The sequence below is a fragment of the Pteronotus mesoamericanus genome, unplaced genomic scaffold, assembly GCF_021234165.1.
Source record: "Pteronotus mesoamericanus isolate MK-2021 breed Mesoamerican mustached bat unplaced genomic scaffold, CSHL_Meso_final scaffold_85, whole genome shotgun sequence".
Taxonomy (NCBI): Eukaryota; Metazoa; Chordata; class Mammalia; order Chiroptera; family Mormoopidae; genus Pteronotus; species Pteronotus mesoamericanus.
Window position 1 is genome coordinate 67263422 of NW_026555329.1, and position 19537 is coordinate 67282958.

The 19537-nt window shown below is 38.4% G+C and overlaps 1 protein-coding gene and 1 pseudogene across 2 annotated transcripts in view; both read left to right on the plus strand.

The window, feature by feature from the left end:
* MKLN1 (muskelin 1) overlaps nucleotides 1-19537 on the plus strand; it is a 341476-nt gene that overhangs the window by 56141 nt on the left and 265798 nt on the right. The window lies entirely within an intron of this gene.
* Nucleotides 4964-18437, plus strand: LOC129062936 (60S ribosomal protein L28-like; annotated as a pseudogene).

Genomic DNA, 19537 nt, shown 5'->3' on the forward strand with positions numbered 1-19537 from the left:
TGTGTTCAAAGATGTGTCCTTGCGTCCTTTGAATTACTTTTCCAGGAGTGGCAATGGATTTCTGCTGAGTCACTCAGCTTTCATTTCATCCAGTGATTATGAGCATGCACTCTGGAACCAGCTTTGTCACGTACTATCTGTGTGGCTGTGGGCAGGTTACTTATAAATTCTCCTAATCTGATTCCCCAAATGTGAAATGGTGATAATTCTACCAGCTACCCCACAGAGTTGTTATGAGGAGTTAATGAGTATAGCCATGTGTTAAAGAACAAAAATTCAACCAAGTAAATGTAAAGATTGAATTGGCTTTATTGAATAATTTATGAATCAGGTAGCATCCCATCTAGTAAATAGAAAGCTGCTCCAAGGAGCTGTACAAAATGGAAGGCTTTTATAGTCAGAAATGGGATGGGACAAGAAAATTAAAAGAGTGGATTATTTCAGGCCAGGACATCTTTTAGGGGAAGGCAAGGGGGTCTTAGGCAGACTACCTCACTAGTGTGGGTCAGGAAATTCCAGATTGATCGCTTTAAAATTCCACTCCTGAGAGAGGCCACATCTGCAATTAGGTTAGGTATTAAGTCTTGGTGGAGCTTATCAAAGGTGACTCCATTTTGGATCTGTTGTTTCTTTTTAACACATTTAAAGAGCTTAAGATATTGCCTGACACATACTGCGTGTTAGCTATTTTCATTCATTCATTCATCTAATATTAACTTTAAAATCTCTGCTCTGGACTGCTAGGTATTGAGAAATAAAGATAAATAAGATACAGTATGTGCCCCCAAGGGGCTTACACTCTATATTATAAGCTTGTGTCTTATTTCTTTTTTTCACCTAGCACAAGTTGGGAGGTATGCAGTAAATGTTTTTGAATGTGTGATTGCACTAGGAAAATGGAAAATATACTGAAAATTTCAATTAAAATGATATATTTAATAATGCCCGGCACACAGTAGGTGCCTGGCACCATATAAGCATTATTAACTATTTCAATTATCAATTTAGTAGAATAAATGCCAAGACTGAGTGTGCAGACTGGAAGTTGGGGGTGAGGAGGTGGAGGTACACTCAGGGAAGTCTTCCAAGAGGCAGTATCATTCAGCTTAGTTTTGATCAGCGAGTGGGCGTTAGCCAGTAAGAGAGGAGGGCTAAGTGTGTTCCAGGAAGAAGGAACATTGTGTGCAGAGCTAGAGAGGCGTGAAAAAGCACAATGCATTCAGGGACTCCAAGTAGGGAAGTACAACTGGAGGGAGCTCCATCCACATTGTGACATACAGCGTATTCGAGATTAGAGGCGGTGAAATGAAACAAAACAAATGAAACATTGTTTGTGTCACGCTAGCCTTCAGCAGTTAACTAAATAACCAATCATGGACTAAGTCACTTGGAAATTTTAAGTTGTTCGGTATAATACTCACCCTGTACAAATGCTGTTAGTTGCTCTCAGGTCAGTCCCTTCTAATCTTCTGATAGAGGAAGTAAATTCACTCAATTTACCTATTTTTTCAAAGTAATTGAGATGAATTAATTGCCGTTGATGGAATAATAGACTAGATGAAGATGTTTGTGCATAGAAACGTAGATTTCTCTAGATCAAGAGTTAGCAAACTATGGCCTGAGGACCAAATCCTATCCACCGCCTATTTTTATAATTAAGACTTTTGGAACACAGCCGTGCCCATTTTTTAATATGCAGTTTAGCATTGCTTTACGACAGCAGAGTTGAGTAGTTGTGACAGAGACTGTATGGCCTGCAAAGCCTAATATTTACTTGCTGGCTCTTTACAGAAAACATTTGCCAATTCTGCTCTAGAGTCATCTCTTCTAATCTGATGACAAGTAAAAACCACCTAAATATTTAAGACAGGAGATTGATTTACAAGTAGCTTAGAACCAAAGTGGCAAACAATAGGTTATTAATTTTTTAAATATTCACTACCAAGGAAAGAGAAGATTGCAAATATGTTAGCCATAAAGGGTGCAATAAACATGAATAATGAATAAACATAGATTCTGTGATTGGCCTTCAAATTTGACTCTGAGCTTCCTGTCAGTCAGAAAAAAAAAGGGGTGGGGTGGGGAATTGGTCATCTGTATTAATTACCTATTGCTTCCCTAGCAAGCCACCTTAGCAGTTAGTGGCTTAAAATAGCTACCATTTATTCCTTTTCATGAGACTGTGAGTTGGCTCTGGAGTTCTGCTAATCTGGGCTGGGCTGCGCTGATCTTGGTGGGCTTGCTCATGCATTTGTGGTCAGCTGGTATGTGAGCTCTGGGGTAGCTGGTCTGAGATAGCCCATTTTGACTCCATGTGATCTCTCACCCACCATCTAACAGGCTTGCCTGGCGTGTTCCCATAGCAGTGGCAGGTTCCAAGACAGAAAGTAGAAGCACACCCTTGAAGCATAGGCTTAGAACTGGCCCACTGTTGCTTCTGTTGGAGTCTAGTGGCTAAAACAAGTCAAAAGGCCAGCCTAGATTCAGTGGCCCAGGTGGGGAAATAGGTTCTAACTTGGGAGGAGCTGCAAAGTTACATTACAAGGGACAGGGAAACAGAAGGGAGAAAAGTGGGGCCATAATTGAAATCAATCAATCATCATCAAAAACAGCATGTATTCCAACCATAAATTTCTCTTAAAAAGTCATCTGTGGTCTAAAGTGCAAAGGAATAGTCATCATACATCTATTCAGCACCACCTAGAGATATGAATCATCATTGTCTTTAACTAAGAGGACCAATATCTGCTGGCTAATGACACATGCAGAGGAAGAATGGAAAGAAGCCTGTCAGGAATGTGTTACGCATCATATGAGACCCAGACCCATATAAAAATCTCATCTTGATGAATTTAATCATGGAATCAGACTCAATTTTAATGGACTATAGGGGTAAGGAAAATTGTTTTCACAGGAGTTACCAATGACTATATAAATGTTAGCCATTGAGACAAAGCCTAAACAGATCTACAACATTCTTGCTGACCATTCCCACTCTTCTCTACTTCCAGTATTAGGTAGAATTAAAACTGGGCACTGTAGCCCTGACCAGGTTGCTCAGTGGGTTGCAGTGTTGTCTGGTACAAGGGGTGTCCAGCCCGTGGCCTGCAGGCCGCATGTGGCCCAGGATGGTTATGAATGTGGCCCAATGCAAAATCATAAATTTACTTAAAACATTATAAGATTGTTCGGTTTTTGTTAGTGTTTGTGTATTTAATGTGTGGTCCAAGACAACTCTTCTAGTGTGGCCCACAGACACCAAGATGTTGGATGCCCTACGGCATACACAGAAAGATTATGGGTTTGATTCCCGGTCAGAGCACATATGTAGATTGCAGGTTTTATCCTTGGTCAGGGTGCATACTGGAGGCAACCGATTGATGTTTCTCTCTCACATCGATGTTTCTTTATCTCTCTCTCTTCCCCTTCCTCTCTCTAAAATCAATAAATATCCTCAGGTGAGAATTTAAAAAAAAATTAAAAATTAAAAAAATTGGTCACTGTATTCAAAGATGACACTGCTATCGACGGATATGGATGTGATTGAAAAGGCAGAGAATAAATGTTCTTCTTAAAACTCACTTGCCATGTGATGATTTTTAAAAAAAATTTATTGCTGGAATAGCTTCCTTATTACTAAATTTGCCTCAATAAATAATGTTAATAAATACCAATAGTGATTTCAGAAATCTTCCTTAACTATTCTTTTCCTGGAACCATGGGCTGCCAGTAGGAAGAGAATAAACATAGGTAACTCTTGAGCCTTAGAGTCACTCAGAATCCCCCAAAATTCCAAAAAAAAAAAAAAAAACCAGTAAAAATGAAAACAAAACTCCCAGACCACTCCGACTAGCCACACAGCCTAGGTTTGAGAACACTGCCTCTGGCCTAGAGCCAGTCAGGGTGTTTGGACTTGTTTGCAAGAAGCCAATACCTTTGTACACGTGGCCTTCCATGGAGCTGCCACCATCAGACTTCTGTAGTGGCAGCAGTAGCACGTGGGGATGAACAGGACAGATTTTAGGGAACTATTAGATGCCTGTTGGCTCAGACACCGGGACCAGCTCTGAATGAAAATATATTTCAACTTTGATACAATGAAAAGGATATCATTGAAGAGGTGGAAACAAACCTTCAAGATTTTTGAGATATGTTTCTGGGAGGGTCAGGGGAGACAGGGCTGTGTCAGAATGAACAAATGAAGCTCCCAAAATTTGAGTGCAGAAAATCAGAAGTTAATCTTTGGGCAGGTCACATAAAGGTTAAATGATATATATAAAATTCCAGGCCGAGTACTTAGAAAGGTAGACTTCAACAAATGTAGGTTCCTCTCCTCTCTCTGCATCTCCCACCTACCTTAGGGATTTCTTAAAAAACAAAAACCCTGCCAGCCAGCTGCCACTAGAAAAATGTCAGCTAGGATAAGCTGCTGATCGTGCTAACAATCAACAAAATCCCCACTCAGGTGGGTGGAGCAGGGCATGTCACCTCTCCATCCCCTCTCCTCATCACAGCTTGGAGGCAGCACAAAGACATTCTTTCCCTCCCGCAGAGGAAGTGTGTGTGCTCTCTCAGACCTACCTTGGCATTCCTTGATGTCTTAGAGAAGCAGATGACCCCAGCTGAGCAAGACAGTCAGCAGAACAGCAGCCCTTGATGCTGCAATTGGAAATTTCCATTCTTTGCTTGCGGCTCTGGAAAAAAAAAAAAAAAATCTGAAGAGCCCAGGAGCTGGGAAATTTCCACGATGGAAAATTTTAACATATTCTTTAGCTCTAAACTATGCAGGTTTATAGAGACTATTTTTTTCTTTTGGTAATTTTCTTCTTTAACAATAATTTATGAAGATGGTAACACTACAGCTGTGGGAATAAGGAGGGCAAGATGATTTGGAGGGGAATGGGTATGGTTTGGCTGGTGGGAGCCTGAGCCATATACATGTTTGACCACCTGAACCATAGAAATGCAGATCACTGCAAGACCCACGAGCTGGGAACTCATCCAAACAGAGATAGTTTGCCCGGGAGCACTGCAGGGAAATCTGTGTAGAGAGAAGTGGAAAGTAGATGGATACAACTTGGGAACAGGAGATGGTGAGGTCTGTTGCCAGGAAGAGATCTCAGGCAGATTCTTTACACCACTGCTTCTTAAACCTAAATGTGCACACAGATCACCTGGGAATCTTGTTAAGATATAAATTCGGATTCAGTAGGTCTGGGGTGAGGCCTGAAACTCTGTGTTTCTTCTTTTTCCCCCCTTTTTATTGAATTTATTGGGGTGACCCTGGTTGGACTCTGTTTCTAACTGGCTCCCAGGCGATGCTGATGCTGCCCCCACTAAGGGCCACACTGTGAGTAGCCAGGCCATAAACAACAGGTCCTCATCCTGATGAGGTCAGCTTGCCTTCAATAACAAAACACAGTCAAAGAGCAGCGGGAGGAGCACTCTCTTGGGGTTGTTTTCTCAGGTTACAAAGCTGAGGTCTCAGTAGAACTGAATGTCTTCTGACAAGATGCTCTGAGCAAGTCTGGTTAAAGTAGACCTTTTGAAATGTGGGGATGCAAACAGTTACCAGAACCCATAGTAAAGCTGGTGGTTTCTAGAACACAATGCCTTTGCAGAGAAACCCGTATAACAAGTTGATGGGGATTCCCAAGCTGATTCTCTCTCGTGGGTGACTGTCCAGTATTGTGGCATGTGGGGTAAAAACACCAATGAAAAAGCTCCAATTATTTAGAGAACACTGTTTGGCCAAATGGTATAACGGGGAAAAGGAAAGTAAATTACTTCAATCCCAGTCAGGATAGTTGTCTCACTTCTATTGAAATAAAAAGGCAATAGGAGAATTTTCTATTTCCTTAACAGCTATCTCACCTTTGTGCTACCTATTTGAGAGAGAGAGAGAGAGGTATCAAAATCCGTGGCATCTTTATTCCATAGTGTTACCTCCAATTGATCTCTAATGTATCTGCTGTGTGTATCTTTAAAGCAACATTTGCCTTATTTTTCATTTTCCATTTAATTGAGTTTTGGATGGGTTATTACCACTTACTTTTCAAATTAAAGTATACAGAGGAGCATATGGGAAAGAAGGAGGAGGGAAATTACCAGCATGAAAATGCACTGAAATCAGAGTGTAACAAGCATGAAATAACTTTGATAATATAATAAAAAGTACTAAAAATGGTAAAAGTAAATAACTATCATAATATCCTAACATCTACATAATATTTTAAAATTCTAAATGGCTTACAGGATTAAGGATTTGGACTTCCCGAGATTGCTTGCTGTCTTTTCTTTCAAAAAATCTTCACTGTGGGGTTAAGGTGTGATTCAGCATTGAAACAGACTTCCTGATTATTTAAGTAAAAGACATCAATTTGATCTTTTTATTACTATAGGTCTCAATGAGCAATTATTCACTTAAGAACCATCTTAAAACTTATAGCCAATGAAATAGAATCTGCTCAATCCATCTAAATTCACAGCCTTTTACTAATAACATCATAATTATAAAATTTAACGTTATGAAGCACTTACAATAGGTCAGATGCTTAATCCTTACAACAAGCTTATAAGATGGGTACCATAACTACATAGGTGAGATACTGGAATTTTGAGAGTTTAAGTGAATGGTCTGGGATCTGTACATTTTGGCCACGCAGGGAATAACCTTCTTTGACCAGTCCCACTTACCCTAGAACTCTCTCCAAATGCCATAGCTACATCTCAGCTTCATTTCCCTCACTCCAAACAGATGGAAAGACACTCCTTCTCAAGTTTAACAACTTCACAAAACTTGATTCAAATACTGAATGTGTTGTTGGTTGCTTACAGCTGCTATTGCTCTAGCGGTGCAGTAAATCCAGGAAAACGCTTTTGAAGAGCTCATTAAAACTGCTAAAATAAAGTCTTAGAAACAGGTGCATTCGTTAGCTGGAATGCAGACGATTATGTTAATATCACATTCAGGTGACAAATTTAAAGCCATCAAAATCATGGAGGATAAAAGGATTTTCAAAGTGAAAGTTAACTTCTTCCTTTTTAGGACTCTTTGCTCTGTTAAGCATGTGACTGCCTTTGCAGCTGTCATCACGGGGACCTCCAATGTTAACGCACAAAAATAAAGTTGTTTTTGCAAAATCATATCTCCTTACAAATTCTTGGATCTCCATTCAGGAAGAGAAAGGTAAGGAATTGCCTATAACCCTATTGCTATTTTCTACGTAGGAAATCTGGCACCTCATTCACAATTTATTGTCAGATTGAGTCAAAGGGTAGAGGAGACAGTTAAAGAAGAAGGTTAAAGTATGTGGACAGTGATTCCAGGTTTGGATAAGATGGAACAACAGCTGTTTGATTTTGCCCCTTTTTTTCTCATCTTGAAGAAATACTGAGCATGAAATATATATGTGACCACATATATGTATTTAGGGGGCTATATGTCAGAATGTTAACAGGAGTTATGCTAGGATGATTTTGATTTTCTTTTTGGGGAATATTTTTACATTTGCCAAATTTTCTACAAAGAATATGTATTATTTAGTAAATTTTAAAATTATTATGGAGCAATTAGTCTCTACACATTTAGTTGCTTAACCTACAAAATTGGGTTACTATTTAATTGCCTAGCACATGGGAGCTGGCTGAGATGTTTTTCCGAAATCCTTTCTTCTCAAATCTAGGATGTTTGTGGAAATATTGATTCCTCCTTTCAGAAGAAAATATTTTAAAAAGAGGACTAGGTATCCAGCCAACTTATAAAAAATTATTTTTGAGGTGTTATTCTTCAGCACCTCAATCAAGTAGGCATTCACCAAAGTGAATACATGTGCCACTTGCAAAGGGAAAAAGACTAAGCAAGCTTTTAAGGTAAATTAACTTTATTTTAAATATTTTTAGTTATATACTTTGGGAAGACTTTGTGAACTAATACTTGATACATTGATTTTTTTTCAAATGGTGTGCTATGATGATATTACTGATAGCAAGATATAAATAATGAAGCTGCTATCGACTTGAACACATATACTTACAGAGCATGTTTATGTGTTCATGTGTGTGTGTTTGGCTAGTTTGAAATTAAGCTGAAAACTACTTGTACTGTGTAACAGTCCCATTTTTGCCTTTCTTCCTCTGTGACTCTTCTATTCTGCTCCGTATATTATTACTTTCTTTTTTCCTGCACAATTTAAAAAGACCAGTGACATAATTTTAAATGAAAAGTAATATAGAAATCAGGAAAAATCTCCTTGGGCTGGGGTTGGGTAAGCATATATATTTTATATACATGTACCCATACTGAACACATGTACACATAGCTGAATTCCTGCTCCAAACTGCTCTAAGTCTCAGTACCTGGGACTTGAATGGAGTGTGGTCAGTTCCTTTGACTGCTGGACAGCTCCTAGTCTCCTGGGAATACTCTCCCACCCACTTCATCTCCTGTTTAATTCTCAGACTGCCAGCTCCACAGAACAAGACAAAGTGAGGAAGGTGGTCAGAAGAGACTCCTATCATTCCAACATGGCGCCTCACCACCATAGGTCTGGAGGGTACACTTCAGAGCACAGAACCTAAAGACAAAAGAAACTTGAAAGGTCACTGTGTTCAAGTTCTTGTTAAATGTATATATCTCTTCAAGAGCATACCTGATAGTCATTCATTCTGATCTTGAAAATTTCAACGATGAAAACTGTTCTACTTTTTATTCACTTTTATGCTGATAGATGGGCAGACAAAAAGAGCTCAAATACCATTACAAACACAATCGAGTGGACAATACCAAAGAGAAAAAAAAGAATTCTTCTTAAACCTGCCACTCTTTACAAAATCAACTATTTTTTAATTTGTTATAGATGTAGGACCTGTCCCCCAGTATTAAATAAATATAATCCTTCAGGGTCCATGGGGAATACTAAGAGGCTGAACCATTTGGTTTAAAGACTTTGGAAATTTTATTGGTTCATGGTACCACGAGAAACAGATCCTGAAAAGGAAAATTGTGTAAAGAATTTATAAGCCTCAATGCCACAGTAGTTCCTAAGTCTCTTCCTAATTCATCTCCTCTTGTCACTGTGACACCTGTACAACAAAAGAAAATAGCTGAGAATAGAAGGATCCAAGGATCTTTCCAACATTTCCAACAAGTACTGTCTAGTTTGAGCAACGTGTTCCTAAGTTACCTAAATTGTACATCTGATGGTATTCTTTTTTAAAGGAAATTGGAGAGTTCAGCAATATTCTGAAACAACTTCATGTGACGATGCAAAGAATAAAAATATCAAAAGAAAGTCCTTCAAAGAGTGGAAACAGATATTCTGCCTTTACACATTGGCTATGTGGGAGGTTCTTTAAAATGAGCTTAAAATGAAAGTGGTGTTGAATTTTGGGCATGCAAATTCAGAAAATTAATTATCTAATAGAGTGGACAGAAGACTGTGAACTATAATTTTGGCTAAGTAAATAGAAGGAAAAGGGTTTTTAAAAATTATTTCAATGCATTGTTTTAAAAAAAGCTATAGGAAAAATTCAAACAGCACACAAAATGTAAGGGAGAAAACAAAAATACCCCATATCCCACCACCTAAAAATAGCTTTTATAGACTTTTATGGAATATCATTACAGACATGGAAATAAGAGATTTATAATTTTAAAAAGCAACTTGCCTTCAGGCAACTAAACATGGTCTTTATTAATAATGGTCTAAAGAGACCCAAAACCCAACTTTTTAAACTACTTTGCCTGAAAAGTGGTGAAAGGAAGTAAAAAGAGGAAGAATTCTCAGATCATAAGCAACTATAAAAATGTGAGTAGAAATAAACATTTTTATTTTCGTCTACATATCCATGATCTGACCCTCCATTCAGTTGCATCTAAATATATTACAATAATGTAAGTTTTCATAATGCTCTTTGGTTTACAAATCAACTTTACACTGACTCTCCTGACTATATAAAACAATCAGGGTTGATATCTACTTGGTATGTATTCATTTGGCTATTCTAGTTGCTTATGACCAGGTGTCCAATCTGCTTTATTGGACATCAATTTTAATTGGCCAGTGCTGGCGCCATACCAGTTATTATGTCACTGCAATTGACATAGCTAAAAGTTTTTCTTCTTTTTATGAGCATACTGAATATTCCCTGAGCAAGGTTTATGCTCTTAATTTTCTAATTAAAAAAAAAATCTATCCTTTTAATCCCATTCAGTTCTCTTGCAGAGGTGAAAAGATTTTTGTTTCATTGTTTCTTTATAAAAAGGAAAGAGTAAAATTCCCCTTCCCCTACTTCTGAATATATATCGTTAAAATCACAGTAGTGCCAAGACTTAACTGGAAATTTTCAAACTCTAAGGAAATTTTGCTCATTTATATTGCAAATATCGGAGGCATCATTGTCTCCATTATCTCTGTTAAATTTGGTAAGCATTGATACTGATTGTTCTGATGGCAGATTATTCCAGTTATTTCTATTGAAAAATTTTATAGTAACTCTCCCCTCCTACTTATACTTGACTAATGCTAATACAAAATTAGATACCATTTCCTGACCTACTAACCAATTTACATTGAGAGAATGCAAGTTAAATATGTGCAAGTTAAAGAAGAAAGCCAATATTTCCTTGGTAACCCACATATCATAATTGAAGGTAACTACTTAATCAAAAGTATTGATTTTCTGTGCAATAATAGCTCTGTGTATCTCATAAACACTAGGACATTAGATCACCTGATCATTTTTCTGGAGAAAAAAGCATAAATAATTTTAGTAAATTAATATTTTTCCACTGACATGTTTTAATTTAAAGATACATTTTCACTTTAATTGGTCCTTAATTAAGAGTGACACTTAACCATTATCTTATTATCGATACTTACGTGTGTCAAGCAATAGGCACAAAGTTCATGCCTCTGTTACTTGTTCTTACTTTTATTGTAGATGAAGAACAGGAGCCACATTCTATGTAAGGACATAATGCCACACTTCAAAACACTTCTTCCTCCTTCCCTAAATTCATTAAGTGGGCCACCTCAATTCTTTGTTGTTTGAAATTTCATAATTAGGTACAGTATACCCAGTTTGGTGCCAAACGCCTACATTCATATAGGGCCTTTATGTGTATGAAGCACATTTCTCATATGGCATTTGATCCAGATACAAGGAGCATCGCTTTGGCCATTTCTATTTATAATTTAAGCCCTCAAGTCCCAGAGCCATATACTCAGGCAGATGTGGGAGGTATTTTTTTTTTAATGAAAAACAGAGACATTTATTGAAGAAGCTACAAGATACAGGAAACATTGTACATTGGACAATGACACCTCAGTCCCCTTCAAAGTAAGCACCTTGGTTGGCCCTCACACAGTTCTCCCAATTGCCATCAGCTGCCCCATTGTATTTTGATTTTAATGGCATTTCCTTTGGTTATTAAAAGGAAATCTTAAGATCAGTTTACTAATGTTCAATTTAAAGTGCAGGGTTCTTTTTTTGTTCAGAAGTAGAACATCTAAAAGGCTCTCCAGTGATCTAAATGATTCTGTTTTACTTAGATTCCTGGAAATTGTCAAAGGGCTTTAAGGGAGGAGGAAAAAAAAAAAAGAATGAGGAAATTTTCCCTGTGGGCAATTGGAGAAAACAAAAATATTTTTGTGCTGTAGAGACTTCTCAGGAAAGGAGCATTGGCCAGCAGCAGCATCTGTGCAAGGGGAATTTCCACATTTGGGAAAACATGGTCATAATTAATGTTTGAGGAAAGCCAAGAAAATGGACCATGTAGGAAAAATATGATCTTCAATGGTCATGTCATTGTCAATTGATTGGGCCAGAAAATTTAATTGTTTTAGAGAGAGATTTTTATTTGTGGATATTTGACTACAGATCCTTCCTTCTGTGGATTTAATAAATACCCTGTTCTTGCCTAGGGAATCAGCTTCCTCTAGTCAGACCCACTCTCTCTGTCCCTCTCTGCCCTAAGGGAGTATTTGCGTTAGACTTCTGGCCTGGACACTGGCTTGTATTTTTTTGCTTTAAACATGATACTTCGGACTAGCCAGCAGGGCTATTAGCATCCATTAGAATAGAGATGATTATCTGGGATTCTTGGACAAGGGCGGAAGGATGAGACTGCATGATCCAAACGCCGCCATCATTTATTGAAGACTCCATGTCCTAGACACCGTGCTAAGAATGTTGAAACACTATCCTGACTTAGACAAGAGGAAATTGAGGCTTAAGGAATTTAAGTAACTTACCTAGAGTCATGTAGCTTTTAGCTGCCTAGCTTATCCTTCTTCCATCTCCTCATTCTGTATATACAGTCTACTCCCTAAACCGGAACGTTCTTACCCTGCATACAATGCCTCACTTACTTAACTACTCCCTTCCTCTTCCTCTCCCTCTTCCTCTTCTCTAGGTCACTATTTTTAAACTAGATCTTGTCTTGGGGTTGCGCTCACCGGAGAACTCCTCGGTTACATATCATTCTCAAGACAAGAAATCTGGGTTAGCAGGCTCAGCACCATTTATGTCTCTATTTACTAAGGGAATGAGTGTGGTCAGAATGATCTTGTCCCACATTTTGGTTTTCTTTTATCCCAGTGATCAATTTTATTTAAAAAGGTATGATCATCTTTTGCCTCTTCTCTCATAATTTTCTCAAGATTGGAATATAGCTTACTGAATTTCAACATCTTTGCTCAGGTATAGGTCAAGTTTTTCAGAGATGGAAATATAGCTAAGAAAAATAATTCCCATATTTGACACATAGATGTGGCATCCAGGAGAGAATCCATAAAATACAGAATGTTGTCTTCTGAAAAGAAAAAAAACCACAGGTTAAATCATGCCCCCCCTGAAGCAAGAACTTCATGCTCTAAACCCACATGACATGGCTTCTAAAGTTAGCCCTGACCTGCAGCTGCTGTGAATATGAGAAAACAAACCTAACTGGGATTAAAGAGTCTAATGGCCCTGGATTGAACCTCACTGGGAAATATAATTTAAAAAAATCATATCATCTTGTTAATAATTTAATATATTTTTTTTGGTTTAATATATTTAAAACAAGTTAATTAAATCCTGTTAATATTTGCTTTCAGAGTGCTTCTTACACATAGCCAGACATTATTACCTTTATTTAGAGATGTACAAATCAAAGGGATGTGTTAGTTTTCTACTGCTGTGTAACTAATTGCTACAAACTTAAGGGATTTGAACAACAACATCTCATTAGTTAGCTCACAGATGGGTGGGTTTGGCTGGGTTCTCTGATTAGTGACCTATAAGGTAGAAATCAAGGTATTAATCAGGCTGGACTCTTACCTGGGGAAGACTCTGCTTCCAAGCTCATTCACATCGCTGGCAGAGCTCAGGTCCTGTGTCTAGAGCACTGAGGCCCTCATTTTCTTTCTGGCTGCCAGCCCAGAGCCGCCAGCTTCTAGAGGCCACACACATTCCTTCTTATGTGGTCTTCTCTATCTTCAAAGCTAGCAATCACTGTCTAACCTTTCTCACATTTAGAATCTCTTCTACTTCCTCTTCTGCTTCCAACTGAAGGAAGCTATTCTTTTAAAGGGCTCACTCACCTGATTGGGTCAGACCCACCTGAGAAAACTCTCCAAATCTTAAAGTAAAATGACTTGGGACTTTAATTACATCTGCAAGATCCCTTCACAGCAGTACCTAGATTAGTGACTGAAGCAGTGACCTAGATTAGTGTTTGACTGAATGGCCAGGAGATGGGAATCTTGGGGAGCTATCTTTAGAATTCTGATAACCATAAGGAAATAGAGTTAACCCAGTTCACCTGAGATATAAATCTAGAAATAGGCTCCCAACAGAGAGCCTATTTAAATTTTCGCTAAAAAATTTAACCAAGGAGTCTAATGTAATGTTTAGTTTTATTCATTTTTGTTTTTATATATAGATGTTTTATTTTTTAACATGCATATTTCAGAGTTCAAACTCTATATTTTTTACTGATGCAGTATCAAAAATGCCAAGGCTGTTTTGGAAAATGTGTTTCAGGGGCCTGTAAATGTCCAAGGGGTACTGTGCAAGCGTGAAGTTAGACACGGGTGTGTGTGTATGGGGGCAGGGTGATAACAGATGAAGATGGGGGAGGGGCTGAGATTGTACTGAGAATAGAGAAACAGTTTATTTCTATTTTTAATATAGTCCCTGAAGACTTTTGAAGGTGATCTTTTGTTATTTTTTTGTTGGCAAGTCCCAAAGTTCAAAACCCTTGGGGTTCTTTGTGTGCAATTTATGAGCAGTATTTGAGGACGTTTCTCAACATAGGGGCATTTTGAATTATGCTGGGTCAGCATCACTAGGATGCATATGTGGATGTGAACTTCCCAAAGCTTCTGTTGCACAATATCAGTGTACCATGGCCAACCAGATGCATGGGAGGCTGGAGTACAGGCTGAGCCCGCTGGCCCAGCAAGCCACTGATCCAGAAGCCTGGGCCTGAAGGGTATCACCTCAGCACTGAGAAGGTATAAACAGGGCTGAGAGGATCCTAGAAAGGGAAATGAAGGAAGTTTGCGTATTAATTTCTCTGATTTTAACTTTTTAGCTGGAGGACAGCCTATTGAAAAACCTGGTTTTCTGGTGAAGAAAGTGGAAGTAGTTTTAGTCTTTGGGAATTACAGAAGTAGATATGTGAAAACCTCAGGAAAAAGGTGGAAATTTCAGACACTAAGTATTTCTCTCTTCTTCCATGAACATTTGGGTTTTCCCCTGCTTGAAATCTTGGCTGAAAATAAAGGAGAAGAGGACGTTTCCCAGATGTTTTTTAAAAATTTTCCTAAACCTTTAAAAAATGGTGAGAAAGTGTAATCATATTATTAGGCAACATACCGTGTTCATGGATAGGAAGAATTAACATCACTAAAGTGTCCATACCACCCAAAGCAATCTATAGATTCAACACAATCCCTAGTAAAATACCAATGGCATATTTCACTGATCTAGATAAATACTCCAAAAATTTATACAGAACCAAAAAAAGACCCCAAATAGCCTCAGCAATCTTGAGAAAGAAGAATAAAGTTGGAGGGATCACAATACCTATGCTATAAGGCCATGGTAATCAGAATAGACTGGTATTAGCATAAGAACAGACACATAGATCAATAAAACAGAATAGAGAGCCCAGAAATAAACCCATGTCTTTATGGTCAATTAATATTTGACAAAGGGGGCACAAGCATATAATGGAGTAAAAATAGTCTCTTCAATAAATGGTGTTGGGAGAACTGGACTGGTACATGCAAAAAAAAAAAAAATGAAACTAGACCACCAACTTATACCATACACCAGAATAAATCCAAAATGGATGAAAGACTTAAGTATAAGTTGTGATGCCCTAAAGTCTTAGCAGAAAACAGGCATAAAATTTCAGATAGCTCTCCTAGGGCAAGGGAAATAAAGGAAAAAATTAAAAAACGGGACTACATCAAATTAAAAAGCTTCTGCATGGCTAAAGAAACAATCATCAAAATGAAAAGGGAACTGACAGTATGGAAGAACATATTTGCCAATGATACCTGAGACAAGGGTTTACTCTCCAAGATATATAAAAAACTCTTATTACTCAACACCAGGAGACAAACAATCCAATTAAAAAATGAGTAAAGGAAGAGAGACACTTCTCCACGGAGGACATACAGATAACCCACAGACATATGAAAAGATGCTCAATATCACTTTCCATCAGAGTCGCAAATTAAAACCACAATGAGATATCACCACACACTGGTCAAAATGGCCATCATTAATAAATCTACAAACAAAAAGTGCTGGCAAAGATGTGGAGAAAAAGGAATCCTAGCGCACTGTTCGTGGGAATGCAGACTGTGCAGCCACTGTGGAAAAACAACAGTATGGAATTTCCTCAAAAAATTTAAAATGGAACTGCCTTTTGACCCAGCAATTCCACTGCTGGGAATACACCCTAAGAATCCTGAAACATAAATTCAAAAGAACTTATGTTCCTAGCAGCCATATATACAATAGCCAAGTGCTGGAAACAGCCTAAATGCCCATCAGTAGATGAGTGGGTCAAAAAAACTGTGGTCCATTTATACAATAGAACACTACACAGCAGAAAGAAAGAAGGAACTTCTACATTTTGCAACAGCATGGATGGAACTAGAAAGTACGAATATTAAGTGAAATGAGCTAGTTAGTGAAAGACAAATACCATATGATCTCATTTATAAGAGGAATCTAATGAACAAAATAAACCAATGAAGAAAATAGAACCAGAGACATAGAAACAAGGAACAGACTGACAGTGGCCAGAAGAGTAAGGGGAGGGGAATAATAGTAGAAAGAAGGGGAAGGGACTAGTCAAAGAACATGAATGAATGACACATGGACATGGACAACTGTGTGGGGATTGACTGTGGAAGTGGGGAGTGAGCTGGGTGGAGGAGGGCAAAGAGGGAAAAATTGAGACAACTGTAATAGAATAACAGTAACAAAATTTTAAAAGTTCTTTCCTCTCTTATTGGCTAGGCACGGGGTGGTTGGTGATGCTATTTAATGAGGCAGATAGGCTGGGACTAAGAAGTGACAGACCATGTTCATTTCCTCCCCAACAGCCATTCCTCTCTTCCTCCTTGATAACAGAGCCCTGACTTTATTGAGGATAGCAATATATCCAGCCCCAAGTGACAAATCATGATTGGTACAATTCAATCATAATAATCCCACTCTCTTTTGCTTACATACTCAGTTTCCCCATCTCCTTTGCAATAAAGGGTAGTTCATTTATAGCTAAAAAGACCTGAGTGAAAATCTTCTGGGGATAGATATGGCAATCTGAACACCATCATGGTGTCTGGAGTCATGGCAGCCATTACGTGATTACAAAACTAAAGACATGGTGATATAAGGCCAAAATGTTAAGGATTATGAAATAGAAAAAAATACTACTTGATGATTTAGAAATTGTAGCTGAACCAACACCAGCAACCATTTATTGCTAGATATCTGGTTTATGAAAAAATTAAAGCTATTGTTTAAGCCTCTTGTTATTTGATACAAGAAGGTCAAGGGAGAGAATCAAGAGCTCTCCTTTGGCCGTGTTCAGTTTGAGATGCCTATTGGATATCCACATGGAAGTAACTGTCTAATTGATTCCCTTCTGCAGTGAAGTAATAACTTCTAGACATTTTTATCTTTTCATATTACTATAATACTAGAAAATATGAGAAGGTATATGTATGAGGGGGGACTCCTCCCCAAAGAAGAATTATCTTCTGGAGGGCGGGCCCCTTGTAGTACAGGCTTCCCTCACTAGGTGAGTGTTCTAGGAACCCATCTTTATCAGTGCACCAGCTGATGTTGTGAGACGCTGTATTCAGCTTCAGTGAATGTTTTTTGAAGGCTCTTTCAGTGTGTTTCCCCATTTCACAATGGGCGATTTACGAGTGCACCTGCCCATGCCACGCTGAGTGTTCAGCAGTTTTTGACCAAAAATGGCATGACCCCCATGCCCTACTCTCCCTGTTCACTTGATCTCTCCCCGAGCAACTTTTTTTTATTCTTGTTGTTTTCCTGGATGAGAAAAGTCCTCAAAGGGAAATGTTTTTCTGGATGTGGAAGAAGTGAAACAAAAAACCAGCAGAAGCACTGAAAGGCATCAAAACTGACAAATTCAAAAACTTTTAAGCAGTGGGAAAAATGCCTCCATAGGTGTATTGCATCAAATGGAGAGTCTTTTGAAGGTGACTGAAATTTAAACATGAAAGAATTAAGACACATTTTTTTATAAATAAATTCCAGGTTTTTGGGTCCCTCCTCATGAAAGTGAACTAAGTTGCAGTGACCATGAGTGACCAGCATAGAAGCTGACAATAGGTAAAACCAGCTCTTTTTATCTGGCTGCTGTGGCGAGAGAAGCTGCCCCTGTGTCCACCCACCTGCAATGCAACTGCTCCAGCTTCTTGACCAAGAGGAACAAGCAGACACACAGCACCAAACCCAGTAACCTGAAGGCCCACAACTCCTTTCGCTACAACAGGCTGATACATCACAAGATGGGTGTGGAGTCTGCAGCCCACAGCAAAGGTGTGTTCTTTGTCATGAAGCAGAGCTTGGCCAGCCAAAGCCAGGCAACTCCTATGTGTGGACTACCATCAACAAGAACACACTGGCCATCCCGAGCAGCATCTGGCACATGATCTGCAAGAACAAGTACTATATGGCTCTGCACGTGGCCTCCAGCCACAGGACCAGCGCCATTGTGTGCAGCCAGAAGCCGGGGATGGTGAAGAGGAAGAGGTCCCACCGCACCAAGAGCTCCTGAGCACCACTCACCCTTAAAAGTAATAAAGGTATCAGCCAACTTTCCTTAAAAAGAAAGGAAGGAAGGAAGGAAGGAAGGAAGGAAGGAAGGAAGGAAGGAAGGAAGGAAGGAAGGAAGGAAGGAAGGAAGGAAGGAAGGAAGGAAGAAAGAAAGAAAGAAAGAAAGAAAGAAAAAGAAAAAGAAAAAGAAAAAGTAAAACCAACTCTCCTAGCATTGGTATGTTTGCAAGGTTGAAGTTGTTAAAACAGGGAAACTGGGGCAATGGCAAAAGCTCAGTCTGGTCCAAACATTTCCAAGCACTTTCCATCATCTTGGTGGGGAAGCGTTGTCCTAGACTAGAGTACATTTTTCTATTAAGATACTTTCATATATATATATATATATATATATATATATATATATATATATATAGTCAGAGTGTTCATATATTGCTTTATTTCCTCTTCTGACATATAACAAATTGCCTAATGAAAATTCCCCCACCAACTCACCCAGAGAACCTAAAGTAGGCCAAATTGAGCTTTTAGCACAGTTTCTGGTTGCTGATAAAAATCAGCATCTACAAACCCAATTGCACCTATTTCCATTAGAGCTATCATCCAGAACTAGATCTCTAGTTTTATAGATTGAAAGTTTGCCAACCCACTATTTTCCCCCTAATTACTTTATTGTATGCTGGATGGTTTTGACTCCATCTGTAGAAAACAACAGTAATTTTTTTTTCTTGCCAGTGGCTCATCAGAAACAGCTATTGATTTTGTGTGACTAGAGAAGTAACTGAGTCTGCAAAATTGACTTCACCGGGTATCTTGTATTCTGCCCATACTGCGAATTTATGTTCTCCTGAGGTTAATTGGCTCATCATTTTCTGCTTTTGTGTTCCATAGTTTATCACTATGCTCGGGATTTTGCCCCTACACCTTTCACTTTATTTTTCCATAATTTATTACAACAATTCTTGTATATTTTTTTAAACAGTTTTGGATCTACATTAATTTTTAAGTCCCAGGAGGAACATTATGTTCCCAAACATTATGTTCTGTACTTTCATGCTCATATCACTTTACATAGTGCCAGACTCCTCCTGGGATCTCAAGAAATGTTTCTTTTAAAAAGATAGGTGATTACTCTGGGATGCCCATAAAATGTCTTTCTCAGTTGAGTTATTCTCACCATTTATTTATCCCCAGTGGCTTAGGTAAAAATATTGGT